This window comes from Dromaius novaehollandiae, chromosome 2 (genome assembly GCF_036370855.1).
Source record: "Dromaius novaehollandiae isolate bDroNov1 chromosome 2, bDroNov1.hap1, whole genome shotgun sequence".
NCBI lineage: Eukaryota > Metazoa > Chordata > Aves > Casuariiformes > Dromaiidae > Dromaius > Dromaius novaehollandiae.
Genome location: NC_088099.1, coordinates 112,624,904 through 112,642,325, shown reverse-complemented (window position 1 = coordinate 112,642,325; position 17,422 = coordinate 112,624,904). Strand labels below are relative to the sequence as shown.

General features: G+C 38.5%; 1 long non-coding RNA gene across 2 annotated transcripts in view; it reads left to right on the top strand.

Moving 5' to 3' along the window:
* Positions 1 to 17,422, top strand: part of LOC135327344 (uncharacterized) — a 65,259-nt gene that overhangs the window by 16,925 nt on the left and 30,912 nt on the right. For both annotated transcript variants that reach the window (XR_010387458.1, XR_010387457.1), the window contains one exon: positions 11,046 to 11,157. This is a non-coding gene — a long non-coding RNA (uncharacterized LOC135327344). The remainder of the gene's footprint in view (positions 1 to 11,045; positions 11,158 to 17,422) is intronic.

The following is a 17,422-nucleotide window of genomic DNA, read 5'->3' as shown; positions in this document are numbered from 1 at the left end:
AGAAAGAGCACACAGATGTGGGAAGTAACGGTGTCAGAGGAATTACCTACAATACTTGCAGGCTGCTAAGGGCACTCTTAGCCTGAAAGCTGCCTGCTTTGCCTCCTCTTCCAATAGCTTTTCTGGCCATAAAGTGAGAGTCAGTGGCTGACTTGGAGTACTTAAAATCTTGCTGGTTGACAATGGTGAAGGTCCCTCAAGATGGCCTGTATAAAAAAATCCAGCCTCTTTGAAGAACAGTGGCAGGACATATGTGAAACATCCTTAGCTATAATGCATATTATCATTAAACTCTTTACAGAAATAAGTTTCGTCACATGGGCTGGATTTTACAAAGTTTACCATTTATTAAACAGGCCCAAATTGCGCAGGAAGCAGCTGAGAAGTTGTTGATTAACTTTAATGGCAGCACAATTGTTCCCACGAGTGTCTGGATGACCCGAGCTGCTGTGGCTACAGAGAACGTGCACTGCATTGGTGCTGCAGCTCAGCAGAAGAGCCAAATGATCACTTGTCTCCCTTAGACATGAAATGTCATTTACACTGTAAATAAGAAGCTGGTGGGTGGGTTCACAGTGATATCATTAATGAATTAACATTGTTCCTTTTTGATGCAAGCCGTGAAGCAAAATTTGGAGCTTTTTTTTCTGTGTGGCAGAGAGCTGACTGGTGACATGATGGGAGGTCACTGTTTCATGGCAAGCCCTGAGCCAGCTTAGCACCTCGCTGCTGCTGAAAGGCGCAGTTCCAGCTCTCCTTCCCCGTCTGCACTTCTCTCTGTTCCTGCCCTCTCACTTCTGTCCTCTCCCTTGAGCCTATACAACCCACTTCTTCCCTAAAGAACAATACCAATCTTCAGTATGTTTCAACATTTCCTCCTTAAACCGTGGTCTACCCTGAAAGCGAGGTATGCAGGTTAGTGCAGTGACTGCAGCGCTCTGTACTGACAGGTGAGGTAGTTGCAAGTGTATTACCATATGGAACAGTCGGAGCTATAGGAGGATGGTACTTGGTGGCAATTTGCTTAGGTCAAACTAACCCCCTGGGAGCACTGTGGTGCAACACTCCTACCAGTCTCAACACCATGCTGTTTCCATCTAGCTAACAGTATAGTAACAGCCCTTTGCCTAAACTGCAGCACGAATAATAGGTCCTTGGTTTTGACTTCAGGTGCCAGGGTTACTTCTCTGCTAGGTCCTGATTAGCCAGATTCTTCCTCTTAGGAAGAATCTATTCAAGTTCCTAAGGACCTTTCTTCTGGGAATCCTACAGAAGGTCTAGGTATTTCCCAGAAGTAACTGAGAGGGTAAAAGTATGCATCTGATCAACTTGCTTTTACACAAAACCCCAAAATGTCTGCATTTTAAAATACTCATTTTATGTTACAAACTTTGTGCAGGAAACACGGAGCAAAACAGCACTTGTGATTGCAGAAGAGTGATAGCAACAATTTCTGTTCTGATCTGAATGTGACCACTCTCAGTTGCTTACCTGTAGGTCTAACAGAAAGAGCCTTTTCTAGGGAAGGCCTTGAAGTAAAACAAATGGTCCTCTGCTTACTGCTGTATGTACACATTAGAACAAGGTACTGTGTATTCACAGAAGAGTGAGATAGCTCACACTTCAGTTGCTAAAACCTCATTCAGCTCATTGAAGTAAGTATATGTCCTATGTAAAACTAATTTAATACAGAATGCATTAATCTAGGTATTGATATAAGCACAGTCCTTTTCCTTCTAAGCTTTTTTTTTTCCCCTTTAAAGTTACAGTCTAGGTAAAACAATATCAAATAAGAGCATGAGAAAACTATGGTAAAAAATTAAGATATGATGTGATAATACCTGCTGTTTCATTTTATCATCAGTTGAAGTTTTATTAACAACTTCAATTAATATTCATAAGCTATGAGATCATTTATTCTTTTGCTTTGATCTCCCTCTAGTGTTCAACAAAATAGAGTTAGCCAGCTATTACTGACTGGTTACAGCTATTCTGGTTTATTCGCATGTGCCCCGGATATATACGACATCATGTAGTCTAATTTCAATGTTGTGAACTGCCATCAGACCTAGATAAATGGCTGTTACATCAGAGTGTTCACTGCAGTACGGCTTGGAGATTTAGTGCATCAGAATAATGAATAGACTTCCTGTATGATTTCAATGTCTAGTATTGTTTTAGAAATAACTTCACAATGATTGACATTGAGACAGTACTTTACAAAGAAAACAGCAAAGATATAAAAAAGGGGAAATGTATACATATACAAGCTAAATACAGAAAAATATTGTATCTAAACCCACACATATACTAACTGAGCTAATTATCAACAAAATAAATTCTTTCTCACAGTTATAACTGTGATTTTGTTACAAGCAGCTTTTCTAGAGTTAAATTAGGCTGTAAATCACATTTGCTGAAAATTTAAATGTCATATATATGAATATGTTGAATAGAATTCTGTATAATAAGTAGTAGTAGTAGTAATAACCGCATGTTTGTTTTATGAATAAGGAGAAATGTGACTTCAGGAAACTCAGATTTCTCCATTCATATTTAAGCTTAGGTATAGTCAACATGACACATTTTTTATCAAACAACTACAAATACAGCAAAGCATCTAAGCTATACAGATTATTTTCCTGGCTAGGACTAGTTCTCTCCATACAGTGTTAATGCAGCTTCACTCAATATGTTATGCAGAGCTCTGGGTATTTCAGCAAAGAACCTGAAAGCAAGAACAGTGAAAATACTTAAGAGAAGATGGATAGAGTTCTCAATATATTTAAAGTTTTTGCAATATCAGAGAGGAAAAGGAATTATTTAGGATGTTTATGATGGAAATGCCAAGGAATGTTAAAACAACAGTGAGAAAAGTTAATTAAAGCCAAAAAGTCAGGAAACATTTATTGATTAACTTCTCAGGATGATAGCATTTTTCACATACAGTTGCTGGAACTTTAAGCTATCCTGTTATCTCAAATATCTGGAACTAAAAAAGAAAAATGTATCAAGTGCTGGAGGTTATATAGTTGGCTTAAAATGCTTGCCTTTTAGTGAGGCATAAACATGGAATGCCCACAAAACTTTTAGTGAAACAACTCACCCTCATATCAAAGTGGATGGATAAATTTATTGAAAATGAACGATTTTTAGAGAGAAAAAGCAGAACTTGGAGGAAACCAAAGGCTGTAAATGTGCTAATGCACTAGTGACTGCTGCTTTGTTTCCACAAGCAGTATCTGCACTTTGGAGGGACGTTCCCACCAGTGCAAAAAACATGCTGTGCCAAGGGAAGGGGGAACATTTACCAGTCATTTAATGCACAGCTATGAGAGAAGGGAATGAAATTCAGTGAAAGTTTCCCCTGTCTTTGCAGGGGAACATGGGAATGATGTGAATATGGGAAATTATGTTTTTGGAAGCACATGGAGTTAAAAATCTCTCCACAGAGCTGCTGTTGCTTTGTAAATTAATGATATATTAAGAAATATAATTACTAGTCTACTGTAATTTGTAGTAGCATAATCTACCTAACAGAAAAATCCTGCTGCTCCTAATGCAGGTAATTGCTATGGAAGTAATGTACTTAGACCCTTGGGTCACATCCTCAGCTTGTGTAGATGCATCTCAGTCCATTGGAGTGATTCGGTGACAAGCTGCCATGATTAGCACCAGCTAAATATATGCTTCTTTATTAAGATCGTAGTAGATTGAAACATGTTTTTCTGAAACAAAAGTTGCTGTGTTCCAGACTTTATAGTCTTCTTCTATTACACTATTCTTTCTTATTTACTTCCAGAATAAATTAATTTTAAGCCTACATATAAATGTAACTTTCTACATGGAATGAAAAATAACAGTGAATTTGGATACAGGACAAACAGTTCTCTGTAATCATTGTAAAAATCAATCAAGAGGCCTTCAAGTGACATTCCTGAGGTCACTGCTCTGTTCTTATTCTTTCCAGTAAATCATTAAGTATACGAGTAACAGTGCCATCAGAGATATTGTTGTCAACAGGCATCAAGGAAATCTGCTGTACAAGAGAACGTTAACCATTTCTTGAAAGAAAAGTTCTGTGTTTGGGAGGAATTTTACAGTCTGCTTTCTCTAAAGAAAGCTGACCTCCGTGGCATTTTTTAGGAGCCACCCATCTTTTTCTCTGACAATGATTCCTCCAGTAGTTGCAAATAAAATTATAGTAAAGGTAGATGGAACAATCAGAATAATACTTTGAATTTTTAGATGACATAAACCAAGCAGGTAATGTGAATTTATTCTGCATTCACTGCTATTTATGCACATACTCTTGTAAATCCAAGTATGTGTTATTGAAAGACAATATATAAAAGAAATGGGAACTTACTTCCTGAAAGCTACTTAAAAATTCTGTAGTGTTTCTAGTCTTGCCACTGAGCTAATATGTTTACATCTCTTTAAGCTAAAAAGTAAAACTAGTTAAAAGAGTAAAGAATGAATTCAATATATGGTTACTTTCTCTGGGAAAACCTATAGGATAGGGGCAGGATAGGGAAAACAGGCCTTTGAGATGCTTCTTTTTAGAGTTGTATTCCTGCCCATCTGTTTGAGATGGAGAAATAATGGATAGAAAAACAAACATATAGGGAGATTCAGTCCTGAATTCTGCAAGCCCATAAAAATTTGCCTGCACATAAAGTAGTGGCCACGTAAAGCTCTAGTCTTAGTCTAGGCCTTTTGGCTTTCATCTAGTGCTGACAGGGCTTTCCTTATACGTAAGAAGTAGCTTAAGTCTCACTGAAAGAGGTATTCTGTAATCACCAAACAGCTCTGGTCATGTTGCCTGGAGGCGGGGGAGGTTTATGAAGATCCTCTGGCTTAGGTCATTCTAGCTTGTCTTTTCCATGCATTAGGATCTGGAGCCACACGGCAAGGGTGCCGTGGCTGAGCAGCTATTTCCATTTCTTCACAGGTGTCCCAGAACTATAAGCATGTATGTGTGTGTGTGAGTGTCATTTGGCTTCTGCTTCTGGTCTAAAAAAAGTAACAGGGAGAGTAAGAAGATAATTGTTGGTTCAGGCATTTACAATAGCGTGTGTTAAATGCAGGCATTTACTCTGCCCCAATTTTCCTTGTAGCTAGCTTCTTCAAGAACAGAGAAACCTCTGCTATGCTCTGCCTTCCCTTGCTGGGTGCTGCAAACTGGTGCAGGATCAATTATCTGAGAGTACTGGCAGTTACAGTTCAGTGAAGGACACAGTCTTCTCTCAGTTAAACTGCTGAAAATCAATAATAATATCAGGTAGATCAATGGAATTGCTCAATATTTATGCTAGAGTAAGTGAGAACAGAGTTTGGTCTTGCTACAGCAGAGCGAATGCTGCAAGGCTGTATTGGCAGGACTAGGACTTCCTGTATTATTCCCAGTCCTGATCCAGAAAAGAGTTAATGTTGACTAGTTAGAAAGTCTCTGAGAGATGTGCAACCTCTGGCTGATGCAGTGAAAAAACTGAAATGAAGCAAGGAAAGCAGTATCCAAGAGATCCAAGAAGCATTTCAGTGGAAGTTTTCCTACTATATAGCTGAAGTTCTTCAGGTGGTAGAGAGGAAAATCTGACTTAAGCTTTGTAAAAGAGGCATAAAACTCCTGCTGAAATTTTGCATTAGAAAGGAATGATTGCAAGTTGAAAGATTAAGGGATCATTAGAAATTTGGAACTTTCATTCCACAAATCATATTGAATCTTTCTCTACTTTTTCCAAACAGGATTTCTGAGTTTTAGATAGATTTAGTAAACCTCCACTTACCTGGTTGTGAAACAACTTGCGAATCTGTGCTGGAAGCTCTGGGAGCAAGATTATTTATAAAGGAAAGGAAACCAACATAGTCTTTGCGTAAAGGAAAGATTGGAACATCTAAATCAAAAAGAAAGACAGTTGTCTTGTTGGCATAACCTTGAATTAGGGTCATTTTAAAATAAATCATCAATGTTCTCTAAAAATGTTTAAAAGAAAAAAAAAAGATGCACAGTCAAAGAAGCCAATCTATGTTTCAGCAGTTACTCTTTCAGCTCTGGCTGACCTTTATAACAACACCTCTCAATATCCAGCAGACTGTAAATCGAGGAATCTATTCACAAAAACCCATGTTCTGTATTATAAATAGTGTTTAATCATTCCGGTAAATGGTTGAGATGTCATGAGGCTTTTGCTGCCAATAGAACATTGAGAAGATTGTCACTGTCTTTGTGTTTTTTACCAAAGACAAAATTGGTAGTAGGGCTGAAAAATTAAAGAGGTAGAGAGAACTTGGAAGCGTTATGGTCCAGCTTTACTAAACTGGACAAATTTAAGTGATCCTTATGGGGAACTGTAATTCAGGTCAGGAAGGTAAAAAATGTACCTTTACAATAGCCTTAACAATATTTCAAAAAGAGGTGGTAGTCTCTGTTACTGAAACAAATGGGGGGGGGGGGCAATAAGATAAGTAGTGACCTTAGAGAAAGACTTCATATTTGGATCTATTAAGTAACGGTTAGTAATGCCCAGAAGCAGAATCATATTCTTAACAGTTTAAATTGAGAAAATTTGATTGCTGCCAAGGAACCAAACAAAATCTCAAACCTAGTGTAGAAAGGGTGAATTTGGGCTTAGGAACTGAGGGTTTTATTCTTTTCTGTGCAGAATGACTGATAAAAGCTCATACCCTCTGTAATTAGCAGTTTCTTATCCCCAGTGAGAGTCATGTAGATCCCTAGCACATAACACCTGGAGAGGAAAGGGGTTAGCAACATGTTTGAGGGCACCTGAAGATAGAAAAAGCTTTAGCAAATGGAAAATCTGCTCATCATATTCCAGCTTCTTTTAGATTTCCAAGGAGGAAAAGAAAGCCCCACTCCTCCTCTCCACATCTGAATGCACACATAGTTTTCATCTTTGTTTTTTTAAATTGCTTTTCTTTAGACCAGCTGGAATGATTGAGTGCCATTGTGATATACAAAGATAACTAGAAGTAAGAGGTTAATGTTATGGAAGTAATGGTTAATGGCATGATATGGAAGCATAGACCAGTGTCTATACAACTGATGTCACGGGTGTGCAGGACACTTTTTTGCTATTTATTTTCTTTGTCCACTGTTTGAATAATCTCCTTCAAATATATCTTGTCATGCTGCCTGCTCTTCAGTGCCAACTTCAGCTGCGCTCTTTCTACATCGTGTAAGAGGGCACTCAGCTCCTTATGGGTTCATGTTCTTTGCACTGCTTTGGACCTGAAGATACTCATTAGGTGCTCAGAAGTTAATCCTGCGAGGTCTTCATCTATTCTAGTGCTGTGAATTTCTGTTCTAGTCTAACAGTTCAGTACACAGGCTAACAGTGCATTGCAGGCATCAGAAAACTCTGTACCATAAGGATCAATAAAGACAAAAGAAATGTCTGTAAATTGTAGTTACTTTTTTTTTTAATTTCAGCTGCAGAGAAAATAAACACACTGGAGACACAAAAGTCTTCACTTGCCTTGGGCAACAAGTAAGTTTGGATCAGGTCTGCTTTGAAAGTGGAGTCAGGACTCATAGTATGGACATTTAGGGTCATGTACAATACAGAAATTCAATTTTTATATCTAAGTCTAAAAAGCCAGAAGGTCCTCGCTGTCGATAGAGTGGTTTACAGATTTCATTGAATTCTGATGATTTACCAGGTTATTAAAAAGAATTGGAAACATGATTTGTCCTATAATCATTTTATTATCTTACAGATTTTGAGAGGAAGAACAAGATGCCCTCGGATAAATCTGCTTCAGGTTACATCAGCCTAACATGCTAGGATGTCTCTACTAATATTTCAAATATCCATGTTCAGACGTAATGTAGCTGTTGCTTTTCCCAGGCCAACAGAGCCAGGTTTATAGGGACAACATTGTGCCTTTGGTTCTAACTACAGCTAACAAAACTTTCAGCCTCCAGGAAGCTGAAGTTAAGTACAAAGCTGCAGCAGTATAAAAGTCATAGTTGATTTAGAGCCTCATCTGGATTTACAGTACTTTTGACTTGGATACAGAGGCTCTCCTCTGCTCAGCAGAGGAGCAGAGGAACACATATGATGCTGTGATAAAACTCTCAGTGAATTTTTCTTCAAGCTCAAAGAGGAAGAAACATGAAGGTTAGTATTCAGGGATTGATTCTGGAAGGTACTGAGAGCCCTTAGAGAGGGGATTGGGTCCACAGATGAGCAGAGGTGAGGAATAAACTAAACCACATCTAAACAAACCAACTACTTGGGCATAAAACAATATAACTTGAGAGAGATCAATTTTTCTACTGTTAATATTTTATTTTTTTTGTTTTGTTTTGAAAAGGAAAAGTGAATAAAAATGAAGGCACATATCAGAGATGAGCCAAGAGGTTTTAATATTTTTTCAATAAAATATTGCTTTGTAAAACAAATGTACTATGGTGAATTACAATAAAAGAGCAGTTAGAATTGCTTGTCAAAAACGATAAATGAATTCCTGTTATCACATTGTATGAAATATATTGTTTCTATCTCTTGAGCCATGAAACCAATAGACAATTCTAGTTTGAAGGCTGACAATGCAATGTAATGAAAGAAAGACATCATCACCTGAAGAAGCATCTTACAATGATGTTCCAGTTCTGTGCTTACAAAATATAGCCAATTCAATACTCATATTGTGTATGTTTTCATCCTACTGTGTTTCAGTCCCAAGAGCACACCAAGAAATAAACAGTGATTTCACAATGTGTGAAGAAAGGAAGAGACAAACCAAAATGGTGGCTGTAAAGAGCTCTGTAAATAAATCAGGGTTTCGAGGAGGAGCCGTGGTCAGTAAGGCTATCCAGGAGAGGACTATTAGGATATACCAGGATCAGAAAGCAAACAATAGTCTTTTGGGGGCAGGTGCTAGAGAAGACATTAGCAGGAGAAGGGATTTTCTTGAGCAGAAGACAGTTATGTGAATATTTGCAAATTTATTACCAATTGGCTAGTATTTGTATAAAAATGCTACGCATTCTTGGTCACTTGACAAATATGGAAAGTATGACAGAAAATTAAGTTCTAGGGAATCTCTGGAGGCACACTCGTAATTAACTCATCCCTGGGGTAATGCCAAAGCTGCAGCGGGAAAGCATTCAACCAATTCTTTCAGATATTAGCATGTTTTACATTGCACATGGAAATACAGCAAGTGTGATGGTAACAGGAGACAGTAGTTGTCTCTGGTGTGCTGTGGTGAGGGCAAGAGAAGAAGGAGAGCTGAGACTCACCGCAGCTGGGGTCCCCCTGGTTATCGAGGGGCAGGACAGGGCAAAGGCAAGAACCAGAAGCCTGCAGCTGGTGGCATGGAACCAGCACCCGGGTAGGCTGGAAAGGGTAATAAAAGAAGGAGGGAGGAGGTAAGGATGGATACGTGACCACGCTCTGCTTCAGACTCCTTTAAAACCGAGCCTTAGTTTCCTGATCTTCTACGTTCCTCTGAGGTTAGCAGCCATCCCCCTCTGGTGTCAGCCCACACTAAAGGCTGCAGATAATTTTGCTAGCTCAAAAGTCAGAAGAATACACTGTGGAGCTAAATGGCTTTTCATTGCTGATGCCTCATAATGCACATTCGTGCAAAAATAGATCTTGTTTGTCTGGTTCAATTTTTTTAAGAGGAGTTCTATACAAAATTCTGTTTAAAGCCAAGAATAATAAGGACTGCATTAGACCCGGTATGCATAAGAGTTAACTGCAGTTTAATGCTAGCATGTGCTAGCTTTGAAATACTCAGTTTTGCAATTTTTGTGCTTTGCGGTTGCATATGTTTTAGGTGTAATAAGACTATTCAATGCCAAAGATTAGAATAATTTTAAAAGGAAAAGCTGGCTATTGCTTTTGCCCTCAAAGACAGTTGTCAAACAGGTAAAAGAGTGATCAGACATCATTGCTCACGTAGTGGTGTTCAAGATTATGGGTGTGCAATATATAGAATCAATAGCAAGACAGGGGAATTTAAGTCACCTTGCAAAAGGTATGTTGACTTGAGAAGTGCCAACAAGTTTAGTCAAAAGAAGTATATATTATATTAAGTGTGATTCGCAGTCTAGAATGTTCCTTCTTTCTTTTTTAATTACTGTTCATTTTTCCTGTTTTCCTTCTTTACAGAACTTTTGGGGATATTCTAACCAAATAAAACCTACAGGATGCATTCAGTAATTATTTACCACATAATTACCCATTATCAAAATAATTGTATAGTTATTTCCACCTTTGAAAAACAAGGATTGTGATGCATAACAAAGAATATCCGTTAGCTATAATCTCACATCATTAATTCATTTCCATTAAGAACTCATTTCCATTATTCTCTCCCATTTGCTTAATTCCCTAGACTTTATATTTGCTATTTCTTCCAAATTTTGGTTTTGGAGTACTGAAAACAGTTGATCTTGATGTAATTTTCAATGAAAGCTATTTTCATTCATATAATGGCCTTTAAAAATAAACACAAATATACTTATATAAACATTATATTTAAATAAATGATAACATTTGTATCTGGGATCATTATGTTTATCAAAAGTCCTGGTAAATATGGTGAAGATCTCAAAGATATTGGGTATTTTAAAAATTTAAAAATAATAAAGCCTTTAAGATATATACAATTTCATTTTTGCTTGACAGGTCTAGACTTTGGAAGTTCAGAAAATGGCAATACATTAGAAGGGATATAGGACTTTGCATTCTTCCCTTTAAGAATCTCCTGCGAAGTAGAAATGCTTTCCTCTTCTCCTTCAACCTTTTTTTTTATGCTAAGCATTACTAATGATGATAGACTGTGGCACAGGTCAGGGTAGCTTTTGACCTGAAGTTGTATATGGGATAGTTGCTTCTCTTGTCAAAATATTCAAATGAATAAGTGTAATGACAGTATTACTAAAAACTCTACAAATTTCAAGACGGCGATACCATTCATTGATTTATTGAAATCTCTAGCTGATGATTCAGAGATTGAGGAGCTATTTCAGCTGTTTTACTTTTCTTCTTTCTTATCTTACTCAGGAAATATTGAGCCCTTGGGCCCTTGGTGGGACTGTCTGAGGGCAAGAGCCATCATCTGTCGCTGGTGCTGAGGAGGAGGCGGAAAGGGGGAGGAAGGTAATCCTCCAATAAGGTAGGTTGAACTTCTTTTTTTAGTTTTCCTACTTACTTTTCGTCTTGCGCAGAGGTGATAGAGTATGTGAAGCATTTGTGGCAAACAGAGACAGCACCCCTACAGGGCTAGGTTTGTACCTGCAGTTTACCTGACCACCTGCATGTACCTTTTATTCTAAAAATTGCTGATTTATCTTCATACTGGAAGTGTTGACAATAGAGTTAAGCTGAATGGGGGGGGGGGGGGGACAATATTGGAGAGAGGAAGACTGCTATTTGAAGTATGACCCTCTCAGTGTTACAGTACCTCTAATATAGTGACCATGTAAATGGAGGAAGATTCACTGGGTTGTTAAAGATCCTCTCTAAATGCATGGACCTCTGTCAGATGTCTTTCTTTTATTTGGACTTTCTAAATTCAGACATCCATTTAGGGGAGAAGGAATTGAGCACAACGTGCCTTTTTGTTCTTACATTTTACGTCTAGCTTTAGGAATCAGATGATTTTTTAAAGTGCTGTTTGTATACCTTCCATATTCTATGTAGTCTGAAACGATTGCTGTCTGAAATAACACACACATCATTTTCAGCATGCAAAGAACAGAGAGAGATGACCAAAATAGTATCTTTGCCTATTGCCTTTCCTCTTCTAAGCCATTAATATTCAGCTTTTGTTTTAGGCTCATGGCAGAAATTGAAGGAAAAGAACAATTTTTCAGGCGTTTGTATCTTTTTTTCTTTGACTATTAATTAATACATAGCATGCATTTATTGAATACTTCATTAGTTTAGTGAGACAGAAAATCAACTAAGATTCACATTTTGCTTTCAATCTAGTTTGTATCTATCTGCCTATTATTCCAAATAAACACATTTTCCATAAACAATGTTTGGTTATCTGTTTTGTATAACTGAAAAGCCTCTTATATTGTTCATTTGTCATTCTCAGCCATGTGTAGGTATTGAGACTCTGAGCAAAAATTTGAAAGTGTTTGCATCAGTAAATTGATTTTTTTGAGTCTGTACTAATCTGCACAAGTGGTGTTTGGGCTCAGTTGGCAATAAAAGAAAGAAAAAGAGAGCCTCTGTGCTTTTTTTCTTTTTTTTTTAATCTTTATTTAGGTCCAAAGCCAGAGGGTGGTTGTCTTGGCAGTATGTGGAAGCAGTGGATGGAGCTTGTGGAAGCTTGATTTGTACTGTTTGGTACTGACTGCTTAATTTCTGTAATACATTTGTATATCAAAACACATGCAATCATGAAGGTGTATAAAAGAATAGGTTTGCAGCAAAAAGCTTCATTAAGATAAGAAAGTGATATAAGGAGACAACAGAAAGCAAAGGAAGAAGACAACATTAGCTTGGCCGCTATTACAGTAGTGTCTGAGCACATCATCATCATCAATGTGTTTATCTGCACAGTACCCTTGAGGTAGGACAATGGTCTTAACTCATTTTTTCTAATTGCCTCTGCAAATGGATAACTGAGTCATGGAGAAGCTGAAAAGAGCCTAATTATAGCGAAATGTAAACCCCTTTGAGCTAGTTTTAGACTAGCCATCTATATCGGCAGAGTGGTCATGGAACAAAAAACTTCACAAGGGCTGCACAGAATGGGCCTGAAAACTGGGTTTACTCTGGCAGTCGAACCCTTAGACCACCTCAGTGTAACGTGCTGGTAGCCTGGATAGCGCTGTACCGACTTCAGTAACAGTGCCTCCTCTGCTGTGGCACAGGCTGCCTGCAGTCCCTGCTGGCTTGCTTGTGATTGAGCTGCACAGGGGTCCAGGCAGCCTGCTAAGTCTCTGGGCAGAGCCATAACAACAGTACTTTCTGGAGCTGGTCTGGCTGCCTTGCTGTCTACAACTACAAGAGAGAGTACTGGGTCAAGGAAACAAGAAGAGGATGATGAAACAGAAGTTTTCAATACTAACCACAGATTTTCCTGGTAGGGGCTATCTACAATCAGGCAGAGAATGGTCACTGCCTCAGTGATGGCACTTATCTCCATGACAGGGTGTAAGGACATGGCTACAGTGAGGAGTGGCCAAACCAAGGTCCATCTAGTGAAGTTTCTTGTTTACATGAGTAACTGCGTGTGGATGCCTTAAGCACAAGAACAGGGCAAGCAAACATGATCACAGAATAGCTAGGGTTGGGAGAGATCTCTGGAGACCATCTGGTTCAACAGCCCTGTTCAGGCAGGGTTACATAGGACAGTTTGCCCAGGACTATGTCTAGTTGGGTTTTGAATATCTCTGCCAATTTCTCCAGCCTGTTGTGGTCCCTCTGAATGGCAGCACAACCACCTGGTGTATCAGTCACTCCCAGTTTTGTGTCATCTGCAAACTTGCTGAAGGAGCATTTGGTCCTGTCATCCAGGTCGTTAATATGGATGTTAAACAGTATTCGCCCCAGTATGGACCCCTGGGGGACACCACAAGTGACTGGCCTCCCGCTGGACTTCGTGCTGCTGATCACAACCCTCTGAGCCTGGCAGGTCAGCCTGTGGGAAAGACATCCTGCTTTTATTGTTTAGAATATGGCTCCTACCTTCTTCATTTTGTGAAGGACAGGTTGGCTTTTTAGAGTGGGGGGGAGAGGGAGGTAAAGGCATTTTGAAACACATAGACACATTTTTCCTTTTCGATGATGTCCTAGAATTGCTCAGTTCCCCTCTCTGCTGAACAATGAGCTTTTCTTTCTCAGTCCATGCACTGGGGTGCTGTGTTTTTTCTGCGAGCGAAGAGGCCAGGCCTTGCCTCTGGTTTGGGATTTCTGGGCATTTTTGGATGTTCTTCTGTATGAACAGAACATACAGAGTATGTTCTCTGTAACATACAGAGTATGTTCTGTATGTTCTTCTATAACTCCAGCATAACCTTCCTGAGGGTTTTAAATTTCTGAGCTGCTTTTACTATTTGTGCCTTCAGGAATTAAACAAATATAGAGTCTAGAACCAGTTTCCAAGCCAAATACCCTTGTATGTAGATAGACGGTTAGAAAACACAATACACATATCTATGTGAGACATTCAAAAATGTGGGCAAAGTATTCTGGCTTCCTTTTTTTCTCCACTCTAGAGTGGTCTTTGAGCTTCTGTTGACTCTGTTATGGAGGGTAGACCTTTATCTCCCTGTTCGTGCTTATTTTGCATCTCTGACATCCCCTCTCGCTCCTGGAAAAAGCTGATTGCTTTTGGCTTTAACTCTTTCTTTCCAAATGGACTGCTCCCTGAGTAGTTTTCTGTGCCTTTTCTGTTCTGTACAAGACCTGATGGCCTTGTAACTAAAAAACACATTTCCTTGCTGTGACTTGGTGGTAGTGGTGCTTTTTGTTGCCCAAGGGGTTGTTTCCATTTGAATGCAAGATTGTCAAGGTTTAATGACTATTGTTGTTTATGGTCTTGCGTCAGCCCTTGGAACTGCATTCCAAAATGTAATTAAAAAGCAACAAAGAAAGAAAACACTGGAAATGACGGGATTCTTGCTTTTTATTCTGACTCAGTTAAATATAGTGAGTCACCAATACTAAAAAATTTATAAGTGGCACATGGAAAAATTCCCCAGATCTGTACACGTTTAACTATTAACCAAAAATGACAGTGAAGATCCTGTAACAGAAATGATCATTACAGATGATAAGAAGGCCTCAAAGAATGAAATTTACCCTTTCAAAACTTGAATGGGCTTGTCTGAACAAAGTTCCCTTTGAATGGGGTCATGGCAACCTGTCTGATCCCTGCTAACTTGCCTGTTGGTGTCCTAGGAAGCCTGCACGGTAGGGCCACAGGGAAAACCCGCCCTGGAAGAATGCTCCAGCCAAACTCCATATATGCTGATATGTCACAGGATATCCAGAAAAAATTGCTCAGGAGACAGACAGACTTCCTTTATTTTTTTGTATCCCAGCGTTCCTGCATTTTCTATGGATCAGGAAGCCAGGATACATTGCTCCAAGGAAATGTGTGGTACTCACACTCTAAGAAAGAAGACCTCAAGGCTTCCTGCATCCACAGCTGGGACACTTCCTTGTCATAAAGAGTTTGACTTTTTTACTTCTCTTAAATTTTGACTGGCTGAACAGAGATATGTAAATAGGAGTAGAGGTGAAGACTTCATATTTCTTATCCTTCCCCTAGAGCAGGATAACATTACTGCTGCAGCCTCTGTGCTCCCCCGATTTTTTCCATGTTTTCAGTCGCTGAGCTAAATGAATGAGGCAGAAGGGAAGCCAGACCACTGTCAGCTCCCTTCTGCAGCAATGGGCACTCCAACTGAATGGCCCTAGGGGAATATTGTGGACCATAAGACCCGAACATGGGGCTGGCCACACTTTGATCAATGTCTAAGGTACATCTAGACTAAGATCCTCTCTCCAACAGTGGAGAACAAGGGATGCCTGTATGAAAATATCAGAACAGGCAAATACATATGATAATTCTCCCATCTACTCTTTCTTCTTCCAACTACTTTCAGGTCAAGCACCTCCTGAAAAAGATGTGGTTTCTATCTATATAGTAACTCTTGGGGCTTTTGATGTACTTCATCCATTACAATAATTTTGTGGGCTAATTCACACTTGCAGTGTGAAAACAGAATGCGTCTATAAAATGCATCCAGCATAAACCTAGTCTGGCTAGGGAAGCATTGACATGGATTGACTATGATCTTAGTTGTTGGATGAACTGTATCTTTCAGAAATCAGCTGAGAAATGATTTTTCCCACCAGGAATATTATGTACAACAGCTAAAATTAAAATATTTGAAATACTCTTGAATAAAGGCAGAATAATAAACACATCTGTATTGATTACATTGATCTGGACAGCTAATCAGGAATTCATGCACTTTGACTTTGATGTTTTGTATTACAGTTAAAGAAGACTACCTCCTTCAACATTTTAATCAGAAAATGTTTAGCTCCAACAAACTATGTGTGCTTTAGCTTTTCATCTTATACTTTTATAGTTCAGGGCCCCTCAAGAGCTATATTTGCTCTAAATGGAGCTCAAAATAGCCAGCTTTTTATCCTGAAAAGAAGGTGCATAATTACATTAAGCCTGGAGAGATGGAGTAGTTCAGAAAGTGAAATAAAAAAAAAAGATTTCTACAGTTTGACACAGCCAGTATACAGATTATGAAAATTATTTCTGTTTAGAGTTATTAATGATAATGGAGTCATACTAATTTGCTTATGGAATACAAGGCTAATGAGAGAAATTTCAAAATATGGCAATAATGAACAGTCCATAATTAATCAGAATGTTATTTAAATTTGAACCTTGAAATCACTTTAATTATCATCTTTTAGGATAATGATATGGTAAAAAGGAGACAGACTGCATTTTACGGACTGTGAGAGATTCCTGCTCCTGCAAATGCTTATGCAAAACTATAACTGCATGTGTGTTTAACAGTGGAACTGGGGTTTGTTAACAATTGTGCTTTAAATTATGAAATGGGAAAGCTTTGTTTATTTTCCCACTAAAAGGAGTCTGTGGTAGAGGAGGGAATATCAGAAGCTCAAAAACAAACAGATAGAAAAAGGTAGTGAAATAGCCAGGCACTGTGTTAAGAAGATGAAGAGTACCTTACAAAATTTCTGTACATCATGCCTGTTTGTTATTTCCTATTTATAAACTTACTTTGTGAGATCCCCATTGCAAAGAGCATAATCACACATGCAGAGATACTGAATAAATACAAATGTTTTCATAAGCTGTCCATGCTTTATGGATTCTTTATAAAAAGTGCCCCAGAGAAACTCTAGGGTATCACCAATATCAAACTGAAAAATAGGGGGATAGAAGCCTTGTCACAGTTACAGACTATGCAGTAGGGATAATTATTTTCTTGCATAAGAGCATTTGTCTATTCAGAACACTGACTCTTTTTAGATCGGATACCTACTAGCACTGGTGCAGGGCTAGTTCAAAAAGCCTGCATGCTTTCATAGTTTGGAGATATAATTGAAAATTTGCCCCACAATGCCACAGATCAATATTGTTTTCTTAATTGTCTTGTGTCAGGTTTTTGCAGAACTGTGCAATCTCTAAAGATAGGTGCAAAATATTTTTTATCTTCAGCCTACCTACAAGCATTGAGTCTGTAGCACAACATCAAACAAGATGCTAGTTTAAGAGATCATTAAGGAGTGACCTCAGTACAGCTTACAGGAATCCAAGAGCTATAAGAGCTTCAAAATAAAGGGTTTTAAAACTCTCACTGATGTACAAAGGCTGACAGTTAATGATGATCATGTTCAGGTTAATTTTTTTTACAGTG